This window comes from Hyperoodon ampullatus (assembly GCF_949752795.1).
Source record: "Hyperoodon ampullatus genome assembly, chromosome: 1".
NCBI lineage: Eukaryota > Metazoa > Chordata > Mammalia > Artiodactyla > Ziphiidae > Hyperoodon > Hyperoodon ampullatus.
In genome coordinates this window covers 33,381,888-33,403,221 of record NC_136914.1, presented here as the reverse complement: position 1 = coordinate 33,403,221, position 21,334 = coordinate 33,381,888, and positions in this window count along the sequence as shown.

Genomic DNA, 21,334 nt, shown 5'->3' with positions numbered 1-21,334 from the left:
AATAGTGAATTAATTATCATTTTATTTATTGAACATCTTTCATAAATATCTCACTTTTCCAAGTGGTTTATATATAACAGAGAGAGAGAAAGAAAGAGAGCAAGCGAGAGATAGGAGAATTTCCTATTTCAGGAAATTGTTCAGTTTTTAATTATGAAAATTAATGCTGAATCTTTAAACGGAGGTTCAATATTTTAACAAAATATTATGAACTGGTACAAGAAGCAAGTATGCTACCTTGTGATATTTCTCCCTTTTTCCCTATTTTCCTGTAGAACCATGGTAACATTCTAGATTAAATAAAGAAGCAAATCATCTATCATTGGCATTCTGTAAATAATCTTGGTAATGATTGAAGAAATATGAGTCAAATTCAATGTGCTTTCTTGCCAAAAATGCAGTTAGCTATGAAGCAGGTCTTAGAACACTTAAAGAAGTGTTCTTATCAGCCTTCAAAGGCAAGCGTCCCATGCAATTATACAGGGCGACAGGCTCCCGCTGAGTCAACAAGTCCGTGCAGGAGAACAAACTCAGGTTATTCATTCAGAGCTGTGTTTACGTTAAATCAGGATAACTTGAGCCTTGGGAAAACCGTAGCAAGGAATGGATTTTTGGTTAAACTTCTTGTTTGGAGAAGAGCCAATGCCAATTGTGTCATTTGTGGCAAACATAATCAAGCTGTGATGTTTAGAGTAGGCGTGTTCAAGAAAAGATGCAATACAAGTACCAAAGCAACAGCTCTTCACAGCGTTAAAAATAGCCAGAGGGGGTCATGGTGTCCTTGTTTTGTTCATGTAAGATTAAAACTTCAGTTCTGAGTAGCAAGTGACAGGTTTTTGCTTAAGACTTTCATTAAAACTCAGGAGCTAAACAACAAGGACCTACAATATAGCACCGGGGACTAGACTCAATATCTTGTAACAACCTATAATGGAAAAGAATCTGAAAAAGAATATATATATGTATATTTGTGTGTATATATATATGTATATATATGTGTGTGTAACTGAATCATTGTGCTGTACACTTGAAACTAATACAACATTGTACATTAACTATACTTCATTGTTAAAAATTGGTATATTTAAAAAACTTCAGGAGCTGTACTTGGGCAGATGAATGTTTTCTACATCACATTAGTTATAATGTAAATATGTAAAATCTAAAAAGAAAAGAGAGAAAAAGACCTTAGAGAAAAGAGGTGTTTCAGATATGTGAGAATTAATTGCAGATATCCATTTCAGAGATTTTTTTTTTTTTTGCTTTCCTAATTAATTGTGCTGCTTCTTTTTTTTTTTTTTTTTTTTTTTTTTTTTTTTTTTGAGGTTCGCGGGCCTCTCACTGTTGTGGCCGCTCCCGTTGTGGAGCACAGTCTCCGGACGCGCAGGCTCAGCGGCCATGGCTCACGGGCCCAGCCGCTCCGCGGCATGTGGGATCTTCCTGGACCGGGGCACGAACCCGTGTCCCCTGCATCAGCAGGCGGACTCCCAACCACTGCGCCACCAGGGAAGCCCTGTGCTGCTTCTTTTATGGATGTAAAGCATCACACTTACAGAGCATGTTAGATAGATCCCCATTCTCCATCCCCCAGCCTTCTGTGGTACAGTCACAATTGAGAAGAAGACTTACTTGTGCTAAAGCAGATAAATTGTTTCCTTTACATTACTTTTCCAATGTGATTTTACTGCCCTTTTGTAGTTAAGTGTATTTTTTGCACTTAGTAACTTAAACATTATAAATAATCCCTTAAAATAAATAGTTTTATTTTATTAAATATAGAAAATTCAATCTCAGTTTATTTTTAGGCTATGGACTTATTAAGAATTAAGAATATACTGTTCTCTTTATTCCTTTTTAAATTTAAAAAGTGTTAACACACAGCTCCTGCAATTAGATAGGGACAAGCCCAGCTTCATCTTCTTTTTACTCACCATATATATATTTCTGTGACCTTACACCACTCCAGTTCCTACAGAACTGGTCACCTTCAGACTAAAAGTGCATTGTTCTTTGGCTACTTCATCTGCAGTAATTTTAAAAATATTTTTTAGTCACACTCTTTCACCCACCCCATGGAGGTCAGATCTCTTAGCTGAGGCACAGAGCTGAAGCATCACTACAGATAGTTCAGGTAATTATATTGAAAAATACAGGTAGTTTAAGCAAAAGCTCATGAATTATTCTGAAAACCATCTTAATTCTCTGACTTATTTGGCCTTGGAGACATGACCCAGGGGCTATCATTAAACTCTGTGGAAGAAGTGACTGTTTTCTTTCAGGACAGGCATAAATAATTTAGTGGCCAAAAACCCACAAAAATTATTTCTCTTCTGGCAGACATTACAATATGTCCCCAAAGTGTGAAAGTGTAAAGAGCCCAGATGATTTTATTTAGAATCGATCATAAATTTCAGTGCCAAGGAAAATAAATAATTAAAAAGAACAGCTCTAAGATAGAAACATGTTTACCAAGAATGGTCCAAAATTGTGAATAGTCAAACAAAATAGTAAAGAGACCAGCTATGAAATAAACAATGTTTTAATCACTAACATAACTCAATAATCAAAATCTTGCTTTTCGTTTTGTAAAGAAATTTACCAATATAATTAAATTTTTGAGTATTAAATGTGGATAGAAATAGGGGTTAAACAACCGTAATATTATATTTTTCTTATTTCCTAATTCAAGATGTTCTACCACATACATTATCTCAATGACTAATTCTGGCCTTTGACATTCTTCATGCCATTCGTTTAAAACTTACCATAAAATGTCTTCTATGGTGCGTTATCTTTGCGTTTTGTCATTGGCTTGTAAATGTTTTGAGATTAGAAACTTATACTTAATTGTATGCCACTTAATATCTAATAGAACATTTCACATCTCTCAGTGATGGGCAAAGCGTGACTTGTAGGCCAAATCGGGCCTGCTGCTGTTTTTGTGAAGTTTTATTGGAACAAAACCACAGCCTTTGTTTGTAAAAACTGGCCAACTGGGCTCCCCTGGTGGAGCAGTGGTTGAGAGTCCGCCTGCCGATGCAGGAGACATGGGTTCGTGCCCCGGTCCGGGAAGATCCCACATGTCGTGGAGCGGCTGGGCCCCTGAGCCATGGCCGCTGAGCCTGCGCGTCCGGAGCCTGTGCTCTGCAACGGGAGAGGCCACAACAGTGAGAGGCCCGCGTACCGTAAAAAAAAACAAAAAACAAAAAACAACAAAAAACTGGCTAACTTGCAGGTCAGAGTAGTAATGACTCCTGTTATGTAAAATCTGACATTGTGCAAGTGGAGAAGAGAAATCAAAATAACAGAATTTTACCATTTTCTGATTTCTCTCAGAAATACCAGTAAAGAAAACCTTGTTTAACTATTGAAAGGGATTTTGTGAGGATTTCAATCTTCTTAAAGATCCCAGTGATATTATTTGGGGATCATTTCTCCACGGTCAAAATAGCTGTTTTATTCATGTAAGACTAATGACCTGTGTTGTTAATAAAAATCTTTTGTAGAGTAATTAAGAGCAAAGGAAGTGTGAGAATGCTACTCAGCAAGCTGGAAGGCGTGCTGAGTACCACGATGTGAAGTGACGGGAAAGGATGTGAGTACATCTCAGGAAGTGACCCTGCCTGTTTGGCTTGTGGGCTGGACATCAAATCTTTTTTTGTAAAGTAGTAGGATCTTGAGGTCAGGGTACTATAAACTTAAAAAGAATGAGTATTACTGTGATCCTCTAAATCAACAGGAAAAAAAATAACCCTCATAATTAATGAGCTGTCTAAGTTATTTTTAACCAAGGAAAGATTAGAACAACCCAGAGTCATAAATCTATGGCATGGATACATCCAAATTTGATTTACTTTCCCAAGGAAGCTCAAGAAAAAAAAAGAAAACAGAGTTAGGCATAACATTAAAAATATTCACCCAACAACTTTGCTCCTCTGTTTTCTTATTTATTTTTTAACTTTACATGTTGACATTAAAGACATAGGAAAGATCTTATGTCACACAAGCATACAAAGAGTCATGTGTCGTAGTAAGCAAGGGTAAAGTGGGGTTTGCTTATGTTTTTTCCTGTTCTTTAGAATTTTCCCTGTATTTCAGTGAGATTCTTGAAAAATTTCCAGCAGTGATATTAACATGAAAGTGTGGCTAAAAAAAATAGAGTGATAAGTTTAGTGAACTTCTGCTGTCCAGTGACATGAAGAAGTACAGTCTGATTTTTTTTTTCTAATCTCTGACAGAAACAGTCACACTTCATGACCTCCCAGGCTTGAAATAGCATGAGCCTAAATTTAGTCTCTGTGTCAGACAGCAGATCGAACTAAACACACAGAGGAAATAACGGAGAGTCCAAAAGCATTGCCCAGGGGTGGAGAGGGTGCTTAGCTTAAGAGAGAGAAGGGACACAGAAAATGGTTTGGGAGGTACTTTTTCTCTGTCCCAGGAGGAGTGATGTGCCTGGTTTTCCTGTTTTTATGAAGATACCAGTAAATTGAATAGTATTTGAGACTTCTCTTTTGCAGGAGTCTTGATTTTTTTTCAGACAGCATTGCACAGATTTAATGCATTTTGTTAACTTCAATTGTGCAGAAATGTTCTCTATACTCTAGTTTCCCACACTTGAATGGGGAGTGCCTGGCTATTTATGTTATATTTTTCCACTCTTAAAACTTCAGAGCTAAAATAAAAACATTTAGGCTCTAGGGGTAAACTGAGGAATATTAATCCATTTATGCTTAGAAATAATTTGCCTTGTTTGCTCTTGTGAAAACCAGAGGGAATTCCTACATTTCGTGCAAAGGTAGAGCTGTTTGTTTCTAGCAGCTGATCCACTGTGATCATTGTATCTTTTCTTTATGCCTTGAACTTCTAAATATCTTGTCTCTCTCTATAAACTCATGGAATGTTACTCAAAGAGTTCACTTGAGATCAAATCTCTTCTCTCTTGCTCTGAGTGAACCCCCAGTGTGTGTGATCAGCACCACCTAGAATATTCCAGTCATTCCTCACCCACTCTCAGCTCAGAGGCCACAGCCTCACCACCAGAACTGCAGGACACACAGCAATATTGTGCATGAAAGCCCAAATATCTTATTTCTAAATCCTTAAATATTGTAAACCAAGCTAGTAAACTGCTAAATTAAATATATTCTATAGTCCTAGTTTGAAAAAATAAACTTTCATTAAAAAAACACATACTTTAAATATGTAAAATATGATTGCTCATTAAAGAAGACCACATTTGTATTACTGCATTTATGTGGGTATACCATTGATAAGTCAGCAATATTTTGGTTGGAAATAAAATTAATGTACATAATTCATAATACATTTATTTCAGAAGTTCTTTTAATTTCCCTCACTTATACAAAATCACGGTTGATTTTGTTGGAGTCAAGGTTTTTCTATGATTTGTATTTTATTGTAACTGATATGAGTAATTAGGATTAAAACATAATCAAGACATAGTTTATTAGAGGTAAGTTACACAAAATTTAAAAATAAAAATGTAGTTATTTTCATTTTTAAAGGTTATTGTTCTTCTAAAATATTAAAAGTTGCCTAGCCAAATTCAGTGAAAAATACAAATTCTAAGTAAAAATATTAAAAATTTAAATCTAAATTATTTAAATCTAAATAACTAATTTTGGAAATGTAATTAAATCTTTTAAAATACAAAATATAATGATCATTCATCATAGTAAAGATTGGTTCAGGAAAGAATCTTTAACGGATGCTAAATCTAGAAGAAATTTTGATAAGGATCTAGATAGTTGCATAATCTTAAATTGTTCTCTCACAGATTGCTTAATTTTTGAATGAGAAAAAACAGTGAGTTTCCTATGGAGAAGCTGGGACCCCCTAGACCAAGTGATCAAGCTGAACATCACCAGTGAGAATCAGATGGATGTTGTGTGCCAGCCAGGTGGTGTTCTCAGAAGGACTCAGCATCCTTTCTGCACTGTCCACCTGGGGATGCAGAACCTGAGTCTCATTCTGGGACAACAACATACAAACCCAAGTTGAAGCATGTTCTATTTATAAAATAGGAGTGGGCTGTATTCTTCAGAAATGCTCATGTTACTACATCATTAAATTAAAGAGAAAAAGGACTATAGGGATGTACTAGATTTACAAAGATGAAAGACACATGGCGATTAAAGGCACCTGATCCTAGACTAGATACTGCACATATTTCCTCTATTTGTGGCTTCTTACTCTCTCCGTTCCTCCTGTTATTTCCATCCTGCATATGTCGGTCCACATAATATTCTACATTTCTCTGAGGCTCTGTTCATTTTTCTCCATTCTTTTTTCCCCTCTGTTCTTCAAATTGCATGTTCTCTCTCCGTACATCTTCAAATTCACTGATTATTTCCCTTTGCCTGTTAAAATCTAATGTTGAATCTTTCTAATGATTTTTAAAATTTTAGTTACTATCCTTTTCAGTTCCAAAATTTACATTTGGTACTTTCTCATAATTTTGATCACTTTACCCATATCCTCTATTTAATGAGACATTGTCATCATACCTTCTTTTACTTTTTTTAAAAAAATTGAGGTATAATTGACATCCAATTTCTTTTATATTTAAACGTGATTTCCTTTAGTTCTTTGAATGTAACTATAAAGGCTGCTTCAAAGTCTTTGCCTAGTAAATCTCACAGTTTCTCTTGCTTTTTTTCTCCTTTTTTCCTGTGTGTGGGTCACACTTTTCTGTTTCTTTACATCTCATTTTTTTTTGAGAAATTGACATTTTTGAGATTACATTGTTGCAGCTCTAGGGACTGGATCTCCCCCCCGCCACACACACACACCAATCCCCACTCCCAGGGTTTCTTGCTGTTTATTTACTTGTTTGGTGACCTGGCTGGAGAATCTTACTGAATTCTTGTCCCCTGCAGTGTGAAGCCTCTGCTGTCTCTCCTCAAAGGGCCATCTGTGGGCGCTGCACCGTCAGCCTTCAATGTCAATGATGTCAATGGTTTTAGCAGGGCTCTTCTGATTTTTCCTTTCCCTCATCTCTCTGTTATACCTTCTCCCTTTTTGGTTTCATGCCCAGCTGCTAGGCTTCACTACCTGGTGGCTGATTGTCCTACTGCTTTCAACAATGCCCCGAGGCAAAAATTCCTCCAGTCTGATCCAATTATGTTTGGGTCCTTTGCAGGAGCCCTTTTGGGGGCCAGTCTTAGAGGTTTGCTCTGACCGTGGGTGGGTTATTCCTAGGTCTCTCTGGCAAACTAGCTGGGCTACAGTTTAGCTGTCGCTTTCACGTAGTTACCAGCTTACTCTTAATAGCTGACCACAAAAATATCCATTGTTTGGGAGACCACCCCTAAGCTTGAACTTCCCCAGCAATGTTCCAATCGAGCTCAGTATTTAGGGGAAAACATTGAAAACTTGAAGGCTCTTAGGGTGTGTCTCTCCCACTGGGCAGAATCTCTGAGCTGGAGGTACTACCCTCAGGCTGACACCTTGGTTTGTGAGTGGGGTCCCAGTGGGCTTCCAGTCCTCAGAGTATCTTTCCCAGTGTGGAAGCTCCATTCCACGAGTAAGCTGTGGTAAGGGTGATCGAAGCCCCAGGATTCTTGGCCTCCCATACCTGTGGTGATCCTCTGGTTTGTGAGTCAAGGCTGCGTGGAGAAAAGGAGCTCCTGCCCTCTGGCCTCACTCACCTGGAATTGAGCTGTGGCCACAAGTAGCTGAGGGGAGTGAGAAATGCTGACCCAGAGAGAGCCCAGGGCCTCTGACTGGGAGCTGGACAGAGAGGGACGCCACTGCTTGGCCACATTCTCTCCAGGTGGGGTTCCCATTAGTCTGGGCTTTGGGGGTGCTGGGTGTGGGAGGTGAATTGTGGCTCAAGTCCCCTGGGTGTTCCTACCAATATTCAGTAGATTTTCCTGAATAAAAGTTGCTTCATTTGTTGTATGCCCTTAGGAGAATCTCCGGAAAACTTAACTGAGGACTTTTTTTTTTTTTTTAATGAATTTTTCTTGTTAATATAGAATAAACAACTTGTGATTGTTTCTTATAGCAGCTGGTCCACAGAACTCATGCCATGATTCCAGAAGTGGAATTATACTGTATCTGTTTATCAACTCTTTATAGTTATTTAGTTATTAGTTATATAGTTAGTTATGTAGTTATATAGTTAGTTATGTAGTTATATAGTTATTTAGTTATTTAGTCTTTGTAGTTATTTAGTTTTCCAATGTATTCATGCAGCCATTCAGCAGATACATCAAGGCAGTCTTTGAATCTCAGTCTCTGAATGAGGGATCAAATGTGGCAGAAAAAATACTAACATTTGAATCTATCTAAGTTTATGATATTTCCATAAAATAACAAATACTTGATCTTTATGAAACTATTTATTGTCTTACTAATATGTTCCCACTGGAATTTCTATCACAATAAAGAAAAAATAAATTCATAGGAAGTATAGCATAGAGGTTAAGAGCAGAAGCGTTGAAACAAGTCTTTGTTTTTGAATCCCAAGTCCGACATCTAATGTCAGGTGATTGACCTCTCTGGGTCTCTGTTACCCTACTGATGAAACAGGACAATAACAGTATCTACCTTATAGGGCTTTGGTGAGTTAATGTATACAGAACAGAGTAGTCACTGGAACAGAGTACTTGCTATATAAATACTTGCTATTATTTAATAATAATAAAACCTGCATTGACTGCATGATGGAATTCAATCTGGAGGTATAAAATTACTCCATAATATGCATTTCTGTCCATTACCAATTAATTGCACTAAAGTAACTGTGGCTGTCCTTAACAAGGAAATTAGACAGATGTAATTTTTACAGACTAGCAGTTCTTTGTAAGGAGAAGCTAATTTGAGACATTGCTCCTCTTTGTCTTAAATATATCCATATTTTTAAAAACCTATAATTAACTTGTAACTGTTAGTGAACTCAAATACCTTCTATGGTCCATAAAAAGGCATTAAATTAACTTAGAAATTTTCCAAACTTTAAATATTATATCAACTTTAAGAAATTCAGTTATATTTTCCAAAATTCACTTGGCATCTAGAATATTTTTCTTCACGTACCGTATTTTATGGAATGACTTTTCATCCAAGAAACAATTTAATTAAAAAAATAATTCAAGCCATGCCTATTCTTATTATATGGATATGTGTAGTTATTAATCATCACAAAGAAGATTGATTATGTATCTAAATAAGAGGAATCCCATCCTAACATATTCCTTGAGAAGAAAAACAAACTTGAGATCAAATTACTATTGGAAGAATTTTAGAAACGGAATCTGAAAACTATTTTTGGCTTATGCAACGAGTGGGGAATCCAGAGTAGGTAAGATCTATAAGTGTGCTTTTCTTCCTCTGCTCACATATGATGAAAATCTAGAGGAGCAGTGACATTAGATAAAGCAAAGAATGGTAGTTATGTTGAATGCATCTGCTTCTAGACAGACTTGAAAGTTTTGACAACTGGATATAAGGTTAGCCACTTTTTGCAGTATTTAGTTTCACTTAGTTGAAAATACTTTCTTCCCATTGTGAGTTTTCTTGGACCCACCTTTATAATTAGGGATACCACTGCCCCACTGCCCCTTACTTTATAGAACTTTACATCTTAAAATGCCTACTTTTGAGACAGTTTATGAACAATTAACTAATATATTTTTCTGTTTTATAAAGAATTTAAAGATGCCATAAAGGAGCAGAAGGATAAATGGATTTTGGAAAAATAAGTATGTTGTATACAGTCTTTATTTGTACTAACCGTTTTTGGTTGATTGCAAATGCTCTTTCATTAGAAGCTAACAAAGAAAGAAGAAATGAGATTATAGTAGAAGAAATATTACTTCAGAAAGAAGATCTTGAGTTGAACGAACTCTTCTGAAAACCAAAAAAGTATAAGGCAGCTGAATTCAACACTCTGCTTTTAACCAACTTAGTACAAATGAAAACAGGTTTAAGTGGTAGCACTGGCCATATATTGGGAATTTCACTGCTAAAGGTAAGCTTAGAGAGAAAAAGGACCCAAATTTACCCTCAAAATATTTCAGTGGAAGTGTCTTAGGTTACTTTTATAAAAATTGAAGTATATTTGGCTTACAATATTATGAGAGTTTCAGTTGTACAACATAGTGATTTGATATTTTATACATTACAAAATGATCACCATGATAATCTAATTACCATTTGTCACCGTACAAAATTATTACAATATTTTCTATATTCCCTCGGCTGTATATCACATCACTATGACTTATTTATTTTACAACTGGAAGTTTGTACCTCTTAATCCCCTTCACCTACTTCACCCATTTACCCACCATGCCCCCTCTGGCAACCACCAGATTGATTTCTGTATCTATGAATGTGTTTTTTGTTTATTTGTTTGTATTGTGTTTTAGTTCCACATATAAATGAAATAATATGGTATTTGTCTTTCTCTGTCTGACTTATTTCACTTAGCATAGTGCCATCTAGGTCCATCTATGTTGTTGCAAATGACAGTATTTCATTCTTTTTTATGGCTGAGTAATATTCCATTATACTCCACATCTTTTTTCATTCATCTATCAGTGGGAACTTACGTTGCTTCCATGTCTTGGCTATTGTAAATGATGCTTCAATGAACATTGAGGTACATGTAAATATATTTTTGAATTAGTGTTTTTGGGTCTTTTTGGATAAATAACCAGAAGTGCAATTGCTGGATCATATGGTAGGTCAATATTTAATTTCCTGAGGAAACTCCATACTGTTCTCCATAGTGATTTTACCAATTCACATTTCCATCAACAGTGCCTGAGGGTTTCCTTTTCTCCACATCCTCACCAACACTTGTTATTTGTAGACTCTTTGATGGTAGCCATTATGACAGGCAGGAAGTGATATATCATGGTAGTTTTGATTTACATTTCTCAGATGATCAGTGATATAGAGCACCTTTTAATGTACCTGTTGGCCATCTTTATGTCGCTTTGGAAAAATATCTCATTTTTTTATTGGATTGTTTTTTGGATATTGAACTGTATGAGTTCTTTATATAATTTGGATATTAATTTCTTATCAAACATATCATTTGCAGTTCAACAGACTCTTTTTCATTTTGCTGATGGTTTTCTTTACTGTGGAAAATATTTTTAATTTGATGTAGCCCATTTGTTTACTTTTGCTTTTGTTGCCCTTGTTTGAGGAGACAGAGCTCCCCCAAATATTGCTAAGACTGATATCAAAGAGCTTACTGTTTATGTTTTCTTCTAGGAATCGTATGGTTTTTGGTCTTACGTTTAAGTCTCTCTTATCCTAGAGGCAATATTCATATTTTAACTATCTCATACTTGAGTTATATCTTAACATAGCAAAAAAAGTAGGACACCCTGAAAGAAGCAGAGGTTTACATAGTTTTTGCCAGATTTTCTTTAAATTTAAAGTGAAGTTTTTTATTTATGATATGCACTCTCTTTCTGCTATTTTTAATATGGAGTCAGAAACCTGTTCACATAATGAAATAAGTATTTGGTATATAGGATTTAAGAAGAAGTAATCTAATTTTCTTTTAAAATTCATTCAGTTTTATATTTCTTAGGTATAGACACATAGGTTAAAATTAAGAACCTCCTAGGAAACAAAAGAGAACCTAAAAATTGTCACTGAAAGTAAAAAGATACTGATGATGAAAGCTTTCTTTTCCAAAACAGTTGATTTGATTATTTTCCATGAGGATATGGTTAATAAAAATGGGCAAAAGAACCAGTTTTCACCACAAATGTATCACTACATCCTTCTGTTTTTGTTACCTAAAACAGCAAAGTGCTGATTCACTTTTGCGTCGTGTACATGTGACCATTTCCTTAAAACATTTTCTGAAATGCTTGTAAAATGTAATTTTTTCCAGCCTGGGGTTTGGTTTGGATTTGTATTTTTCTTGATATGATTTACCATGGACTCACTTCTCCTGACCCTCATCCTGTTTATATTTGCTCTAATTTCTAACTTGAATCCACATAGAATAGAAAGGCACAAGCAATGTAACTGCTAGAGTCTATCCCTCAGAAACAGCTGTCCTAAGATTCAAAGGTATCCAAATAATATTTCACCAAACATGCTCAGGGATAATTTTGGTCAGATGTAAAAATAACAAAAGAAATGGATTTTACAGAAATAAAAATGACCACAGATAAAAAAATTGCACATTATAGTTTCAAATACAAAGGATGGGTCCATCTGAGATTGGGTGGTTTCCACTCCAACCATAATTGTGCTAACAATTTTTTAAATATCAAAGATTACAGTTAAATATCTATCTATCTATATCTACCTATCTATCTTTTCAACATTGAAATTTCAATGGAGATAACATTTCAAAAATCAAAGAATCAGAAAAGCCAGTAATGTGTAGAAAAATACAGAAAACAGAGAATGTTATACATCTTTCCCAAAATATCAAGTGCTTCCAATCCCATTTATCAAGTATAGCCTGAACATTTGACAACCAGCATTAAATTCTGATCCTGTTACCTAAGCAGTAATAAAAGGACCCATCTCTCTCCATATATTCCCCTTGAAGTTAACATGACATTCTTCTGAATGTGGCTATAGTGGTAGAATCTTCAGAATTACATTATTCGAATGCACATATTATTTTTTAGAACAGAGGAAGTGTCTTTATAATAGACCATAAGTAAAGGAAACTGCAGACATGAGGAACGAAGACGCCCTGGACCAAAGTCCAATCATCCACAAAATCCCAATTTCCCAGGATGTTTTTGTGGAACACAACAAAAATATTCTATAGACTATATAGAAAAATAAATACCCTGTCACTTTTTGAAAAAAGATCAAAGAGGGGGCACTTACTGTAATACAGAACCCAACTCACTAATACTCTTAAAAACGAAGAAACAAAAACACTATGTATCTTCTGATGTAGGTCAAACACATAGATGAATATAACAGAATAGAGGAGTCAGGAACAGATCAGGATACAAATGGAAGCTTTACAAATAATAAAACCCAAAATCTTTGGGAAAAAGAAAACTTTAATAAATGCTTAGAAACTTATGTCACTACATGGAGAAAAATTAATTTTATTCCTATCTTTCTTCCTATGCAAAGGTGACCTCCATATGGTTAAAAGATATGTGATACATACAGAACTCTAAGTCTAAGGAAATTTAATGAAAATGCATGTAGGAAAATATCTTTGTTAGGTTGAGACAAAAAAAAAATTTTATCAAGATAAAAATATCATAAGAAATATTGACCTAACTGCTAAAAAGAACACCATAGCTAAAGTTTATACTTGGGCAATGAGAAGTCAAAAAGACAAGGATCCACACCTCCAGATGGAAACCAACCTCAATGAGACCTCCCAAGTCTCTCGTTAGTGAATAAAGGTTAAATTCTACTCATTGCAACTTTATTGAGGTATTATTGATACATAAAAAAATTCATGTTTTTATGTGTACAGTTTGATAGTTTGGAGCATAAGCAAATATCCATGATACCATTACTGTAATCAAAATGATGTGTGTGTATAACACCTCCCAAAGTTTTTTAGTATCTCTTTGTCTTGTGTGTGTGTGTGTGTGTGTGTGTGTGTGTGTGTGTTTGTGTGTCTGTATATTTACAGCACTTAACATGTGATCTAATTTCTCAACAAATTTTAGGTGCACAGTACTGTATTAACTCTGTAGTACAGCAGATCACTGGGAATGATTTATCTGGCATAACTGAAAAGTTACACCCATCAAACAGAAGCTCTCCATTTCTTCTACCCTCCAGCTCCTGGCAGCCACTACTGTATTCTCTGCTTCTATGACTCTGACTATTTTAGATTTGTCATATAAGTAAAATCCTGCAGTATTTGTGTTTCTGGACTGGCTCATTTCATGTAGCATAATGAACTCCAGGTGCATCCACGTTGTCTTACGTGGCAGAGTTTCTTTCTTTTTTAAGGCTGAATCCAGCCATTCTTCCCTCTGTTTCACTCAATACTTTTAGGTCTTACTCTCTACCACCAGTTGAATCATCATCCTTGACAACTTCACCTACACTTGATCAGTTTACCCAGAAGTCAGGATGCTCCCTGTTTCCCAACCTGATTTTATCCAGGGACCTTAACAGTCACAATTCTATTGTGAGCTATTCTACTCCAAATGTCCTGCCACCACCCAGAACTGTTAACCTTCCAAAAGATTCACTTCAAAGTTACTCTATTCTGACCTTGTATTCTCACCTGTCAGTTACATCTGCAATATCTAAGGTTTGACTTCATAGGGACCTTCCAGCTGTGCTCTTTCTGGTTTTCATCTCCCTCTCTCCTGCATTTACATTCACTTCTCTATCTTTCAGCTCTGATTTCATTGTACAGTATTTTTTCTCTTGATGCTATTCTCAAATCCATTTTTCTTTTAACTTACCATTGAACGGTCTAGGGCCATTCCAGTTTTGGATGAGTCAAATTATCTGATGTATCCGCAACCATATTTTTTAGTGCTAACTTCATGGTCTCCAACTCACTTTCAACAGCAAGGTCCACTAATACTCATTAAACCCACTCACTTCTCCATAGAGTTTCTGACAGCAACAGGTGTGAATTTCCTCTACTTTCCTCAAAACTTTTAAACCTTGTTGTATATACGTGCATTTATCATTTCTTTCCCCAAGGCTACCATGGGATGTGAGCCCTTCTTTTTTCTAAGGCTAAGTCTCTTAATTGCATTCTGGAGCTCATCCTTTCATGCCTACTCAGAAATATCATTAGTTATTGCTTCTCACATTTAACTTGAGACTTCTCCGACCCTACATATATCTTCGGAGAAAGTTGAGTCTTACTAATAACTCTACAAATGCATCTTTTTAGTGATTTCCCTGATATAGTAAATACATTATTTCTAAGTTTCAAAACATGTCATTGATTGATCCATGCAGAACATTTTAATTCTAAAAACAGATGGTCTTTAAAGAAACTTCACCTATCAATTTAAAATATAGACCCATTTTTTTTCTTTCTAATGTCTTCAGGAGTGTCTCACTCTCATTTCATGTCTAAGAAAAAATACATGTATATTAAAACTGAAAAGTCTAAAGAGAATTCCAAACAAAACTGTTTTCATGAAGATTGAAACTAATACTATAATACCTTAAAGAACCTATTTTTCTCTCTGAACATTTTTCCAAGGCCAAAGGCCTATTCTAGGAAAAATCACTTTTTGAAGTAGCCTTTAAATGATATTGTAAGCAGCCCATGATAAAGTGACTAGAACGAACACATTTGAAAATAAGTAGAAGACGAAACTCTGTGAGACATCTGTTTGGACAGTTTGCCACCTAAAATTGGTCATACTATCACTTTTTATGAGTCACATGCCTAACATACTGTTTATAACAATTTGCTTCTTTTGTACCACTTGCTTTATTGTGGAGAAATGCCTATTTCTTTGGAAAATGCAGATAGTTTTAGTTCTATTTTTTTAGACAAAAAGGAGCAATGCTATTGAAATCAGTCGTTAGCCGTGTGATTCGGTGCTGATGTCGCATGAAAATAGCCCTCTGGCTGACTTATCTTCTTCATACTTTGAAAATTCCTACTTAACTTTAAATGAACTATTTTGTGAGAAAAGAGGAATGGTTTATCCATCGATGAAACAAATATGAAGCATTTTCTCTCAGAATCTGAATAAAACATGAGTGTACTGAAAAGTAAACCTAAAACACTTAGTAGCTTAGAAGCTTTTAGTGGATTAAGGCTTGATTTATTGATAACTTGAACAAAGATGTGAACAGGGAAGCACAGCTTTTAAGATAAATATTTTAAATACCTCCATTATTTTTACACGAATGGCAAAAGTTTCTGTTCTTCCCTTAGTTGAGGTGAGCAGGGAGACCTTGGGGGGAGGGAGGGAGGAAGGAAGGAACAGAGCACCAGCTCCCGCTCGAAGAAGTCGCCTTTGTTCTCTGAACAGGCTTTGAGTCCTTAAAGATTTACAATGTGCATTTTCTACGCATATACCTCCAAGAGAGAACAAACATGTGCTGGATGAGGGTCTTCTTTGCTTTCCAACAGAAAGATATATCACCCACACATGAGAGCAAGAAAATACTAGATGGTGAAAACCCAGGCTGTGGCTTTTACAAAGGATGTTTGATAGTGCAATGCAGGAATAAATCATAAAGTGAAGTTTTCTTCTGTAATGGAGGCTCTTTGACATTCTAATTATCCCAGGAGTAATTTCTTCATGTTAAATGTAGGACAGTGGATCTGTTCCCCTGCAGCAGGAACTAGGACATTTCCAACAACTCGTAGACAACTGTAGGTATTTTGGCAGGGTGCACATTTTTTATGTCCACACGGTGCAATGAAATATTACGTAGCTACTTGCAATTGAGACAGTTTATGCATTTGTGCTTTAGTGAATGAAATCATTCATCCTCTTGAAAAATGTTTATTGAGATTCTGTAGATTCCAAGCATGAATTCTCTGTATTTTTTAAATCAGCACTGATATAAGTGGATTGCCTGTCATGGAAGACTTTACAATGTGGAGTAGTTGGGTAAAGGAGATTGGTTGTAGAAATTTATAGTGGTGGCAGACATGAGGTATCTGAAAAAAAATAACGGAATTCAAAGATGTACCATTGGGACAAAAAGCTGAAAGTGTTATTATTGTATGAATGAGAAACATTAATAATAAGAATTATGTAATAATAAACACAGCATAGCACAGTAAGCCTAGATATTGTAGGGGAGGGAATGTCCATGAATCAGCCAGAGCATAATTAGACACAAGACATATTTAGAAGGCTGGGGCCTGAGAACAACCTGACAGTGTGTCCTAACAGGAGAGAGGGCAGGGATTTTATGGAGTATCAGCAAAAGGAGTTAGCTGAACTGCAGCTGCTTTGGGAATATTTGCTCAAAAATAGTCTCTTAAAATGCTCTCACAGCTTGATAAGCACTGACTGGCAACTTGATTTAGCAAGAAGGGAGGGGAGGAACCCATGCGGGAGATGGGATCATATGAGAGCAACAGTAGAAAATTTCAGTTCTTCAGGTTTTCTTATGTTGTCAGTCATACTTCACCACATGTGCTCATGAATTTATATATGTCTGTCCAGAACAACGTTCATGCCTGTCTCTATTGGCCCTGCCCTCTATCCTCGAGCTTAGACTCTATTCTTTCTTTACATCTTCCTCTCCCTGATCCATCCCCTCCTCCCTCTGCATCCCAGACTCCCTCTAAAATAACTAATGTACAAGTCTAGCTAATTGGGTGCTATGTGGGTAGAGGCCTGAAAAGTGAGCAAACACATGAAAAATCTCTTGAACAAGGAGGCCCTTTCCTTTGTGAATGTGACACCTTGCTTAACTTTCGAAAAAGTGATAGAATTTTATTAATTTCAATCATTTAATATATGCAGTTCCTTCCAGTTCTAAAATACATAGGTCCTGGGGATGGAATGTCCATGATGGTGACTATAGTTAATAAGATTGGGTTATATATTTGAAAGTAGCTGAGAGAGTAGATCTTAAAAGTTCTCATCACAAGAAAAAAAACTGTATGTATGGTGAAGCATGGTAACTATTGTGGTGGCCATTTTGCAACATATACAAATATCAAATCATTATGTTGTAAACCTGCAACGAATATAACATTATGTGTCAATTATATCTCAATAAAAAAGAATAAAAATAAAATAAAATATGTAGCTCTTTACATGGGAAAATGAATTCTACATTATTCAGTTTGTTTTCCTTGACATCTCAGAAGCTCTTAATAATTTAAGTATCATGATCTCCTTCCTTCATATAATTTAAAAGCATATAATTGCTTTTTAAAAAATTACAACTATAAACCTTAAAATCAATTTTTATAAAAATTCTAGTGAAACATGTTATGTATTAGGTAGGGAAAAGGACCAGTTTCACTCTATTTTTCTTACTTGTGGAAGGAGGAACTAAGTAAATCCATACATTAGTGAGGTTATTTAGGATGGCAGTGATTGTACTTTTCCTACAGATGACAGTGGCCCAACTAAGATTTATTCACAATCTCTCTGACCCAAAGCCCCAGATTTTAACTTTATTCCTCATCCCACCTTCCAAATAGTCAACATTTATCTTCCTGATATGTAACAAGGGTCCATTCCACTTGTTTTCCTCAGTGGGGTTTGATTGATTGGTTTGGTTGTTTCCAATGGAGAGGAATCCTACCCTAGCAGTTAAGTCTGCATTACAGCACTACGGCTGCCAGAAGCCTAACAATCTGTTTTTACATGAATATGTTTATGGACTCCTAGAGACTTGTAAAAAAGAGTTTGAACTTAGCACAGAACCTCTTTAATCATACATCCACAGCTTGGGTATTGCTTTCTCCTTGCTTTGCCCTGTCCACAACCATTTTGGGGGTTTATTTGTGGAAAGAAAGCAGTGCTTAGGAGCTTCAGTATTTTTACCACCACACCATGTGCAGCCAGGTTGCCTAAAATACTTTATACTAGCTTAAATATGTTGACACAGTCTCTGGAGACTCAAGTCTAGCATAAATATATTTTTTAAAGCAGGACTAAAAGATAAGAAGTCACATTATTTTGGAAAGTGTTATCATTTTAAGAAGAGAACTTCATTTCTTAAAACGTACTTATGCTGTGGAGATCACTGATTTGTTTAGGAGGAAGATATTTGCTATTTTCTTCCTATGAAAAATGCATTTTCAAAATGTTTTACAAAATGAAATTTTGAGCTACTAAATATGAAACTCTGGATCAAGCATGTTGTCATTACTGCTAAGATTCCTGTGGTTTTCATGGTTAGCCTTTGGCATCCACAGTTATGGAAACTCTGAAGTCCTAATTTTGGAAAATATGGGTGGGGTATTTTAAGTCTAGTTGTGTTAAGCAATATTCTTGTCTTTATCAAAGCTTAAGCCTCAAAATATGCCTTTGCCATTTTGAAAGAACTTGGAACACAGTGGAAGAAATAAATTATTTTAGATTTTATACTATATATAAAGGAAGAAAGTGTTTACTAATTGGTATTTTAGCTACTTCCAAATTTAAATTGGAAAATCAAATAGGAGTTAAACTTCCTCTGTACAGCAGTATATACAATCTTCTTTAAGGCAAAAAGGTTAAGAGGTTTCTCGGGTACAGCTCATATTTGAATCAGAGCCCAGTTTAAAGTCTGCAGCAAAGGCAATTGTCACATCCTACCCTTTAATGAGATGCACTGAGATTAGAATTTGCACTGTGATTTATTGGGATTAGGGCTGGGCTATGTGGTGGATTGCAAAGATGACCACCAGTTAGCCAATACTTTATGCAGCCCCATTTAAACGTTACTTTGCCTTTCTTCTCATCAAGAGATAAAGCTTGTTTCTTTATGCCTTGAACCTGGGCTTGGCCACAAGACTTGCTTCAGGCAACAGGACAGGAAAAAAATATGATGCAAGGACTTGAAAGGTGATTTCACATTGCACCCTTCCCCCTTGCTGCTCTTTGAAGCCAGATACCATGTGAATAAAGTCAAGAGAATATTGAGAAAATTGGAGAATAAGAAACTCAGTCTAGGAGGACTGAGGCATATCAGCAGACAGCCAACCCCTGCTGACCTGGTGACTTTACCATGCTCTGCCCCCAGAGAGGGGAGGGATACACTGTGTCCCGATAAATAGACTCTTGTTTTCAAAGTAAGATGTTAAAGCTGTTTAATTTTCTTCACCTTACATGAGGTAAGAAAAAATCAGAATTTGCATAAAGTGCAGACCACTGCACATTGTCATGAGAAAAGTGGGCTAGACTTATGCAAAAACACGGTACAACTTCAGGATCAAGATGTGGCTTTCGAGGCCTGTTTGCCATTGATAGGACTTCACTTGTCGTGTGACTATTCTTATTCTTTTTACAATAACGCATCATGCTTTTAAAAAACCTTATTTAATTCCCAAGAACACTGTGCATTCTATTTACATTCATATTTGTATTTGAATTACACATTTCATAAAGCCAAGAGAGACTGGGTATCCAAATGCTTTATTATTCTGTGATCACAAAAGAAGTCAGGAGGCTGTTAATGTACTGATAAACAAACTGCCTCTATACAAATCTCTGTTTTTGAAAGTACAAAAATGGGTACCAAAACTCATTTGCCTCCACCCTATTACAGTGATATTTAGAAAATATGATGTCTAGATAAGTCAGTATGTAATAAAGAAGATGAAGGAGCAGTATAATTCTTAAAGAAGTTTAAAAATCACAGAGGATAAAACTATATCATATTTGAAAATGCAGAGGTGTTTGTACACTTCTACAAAATCATGGCTAGTGATACAAAATAATGAGATAGTAATAAACTTTTCAGTAAGGGCTATGATGTTCTTTTTATGTATAATTTTATTTTTTAAATTACTGAGGATTAATAGTAAAGGAAGACAAAGTTTTTAGATCAAGAAAACATGATCATGAGTCTACTTAACCTCTAAGGTTCTTAGTTTTTCTTTTCTTAAATATGGATTATACTACATATTAATGTTAATATAAAAATGTTTACTTTTATGCAGTAATCTCAGCAAGAGACCTGTAATGTACTGGGAGCACCCAATCTAAGTTAATTCACTGTACTTCTTAAATATAAAAAAGCATCAATTTACTAGGGTTGAATAATGTCTTAAATATGATGAATAATGACAATATACTTTATACTTATAAGGAGTAATTGGCAATCAGTCAAATGTATATCTCAAGCAACACAGTGAAGAACTGAAGAAGAGTATTCAGAATCATTTAGATAAACAACCCTTATGATTTAGAAACAGGAGCTACTAGATTCCAGTTCTCCTGACGGGGGATGAGAATTAATCATTCTGTGCCTCAGGATCACAACCTGTCCTAGTTCATCTTCCAAGGTACTTGAGACAGTTCAGCTGACATCCAGCTGCAATCATAAAAGTACCTGTTTCAGAGAGACCAAGAAAAACCATGATCCTTCATTGATTTTCTGCAAAATACTGAGCCTGTAGTAATTACTACATGAACTTATGTATTTCTAGGAAAAATCCAGGCAGAAAGCAATTAATCAAGGCACTGTCCACCTGAATCAGAGTTACCATTTGATAACTCTTTTACTTTATGGAGGTAAGAGTAGGAGAATTACAGGTATGTAATGATGAAGATGATGATGAGGAGGAGGATACTGTAGATAATTTGAGTACTTTGAATAGCACGTTTTGACTAATTACTTAGCATTTAGCTCTTTCGTCAAGGCTTCTTTACTAAGCAAATGAACAGAAATAAAGATTACAAGAGAAATATTGAATGTATTTATTATAATGAGTTCTTTA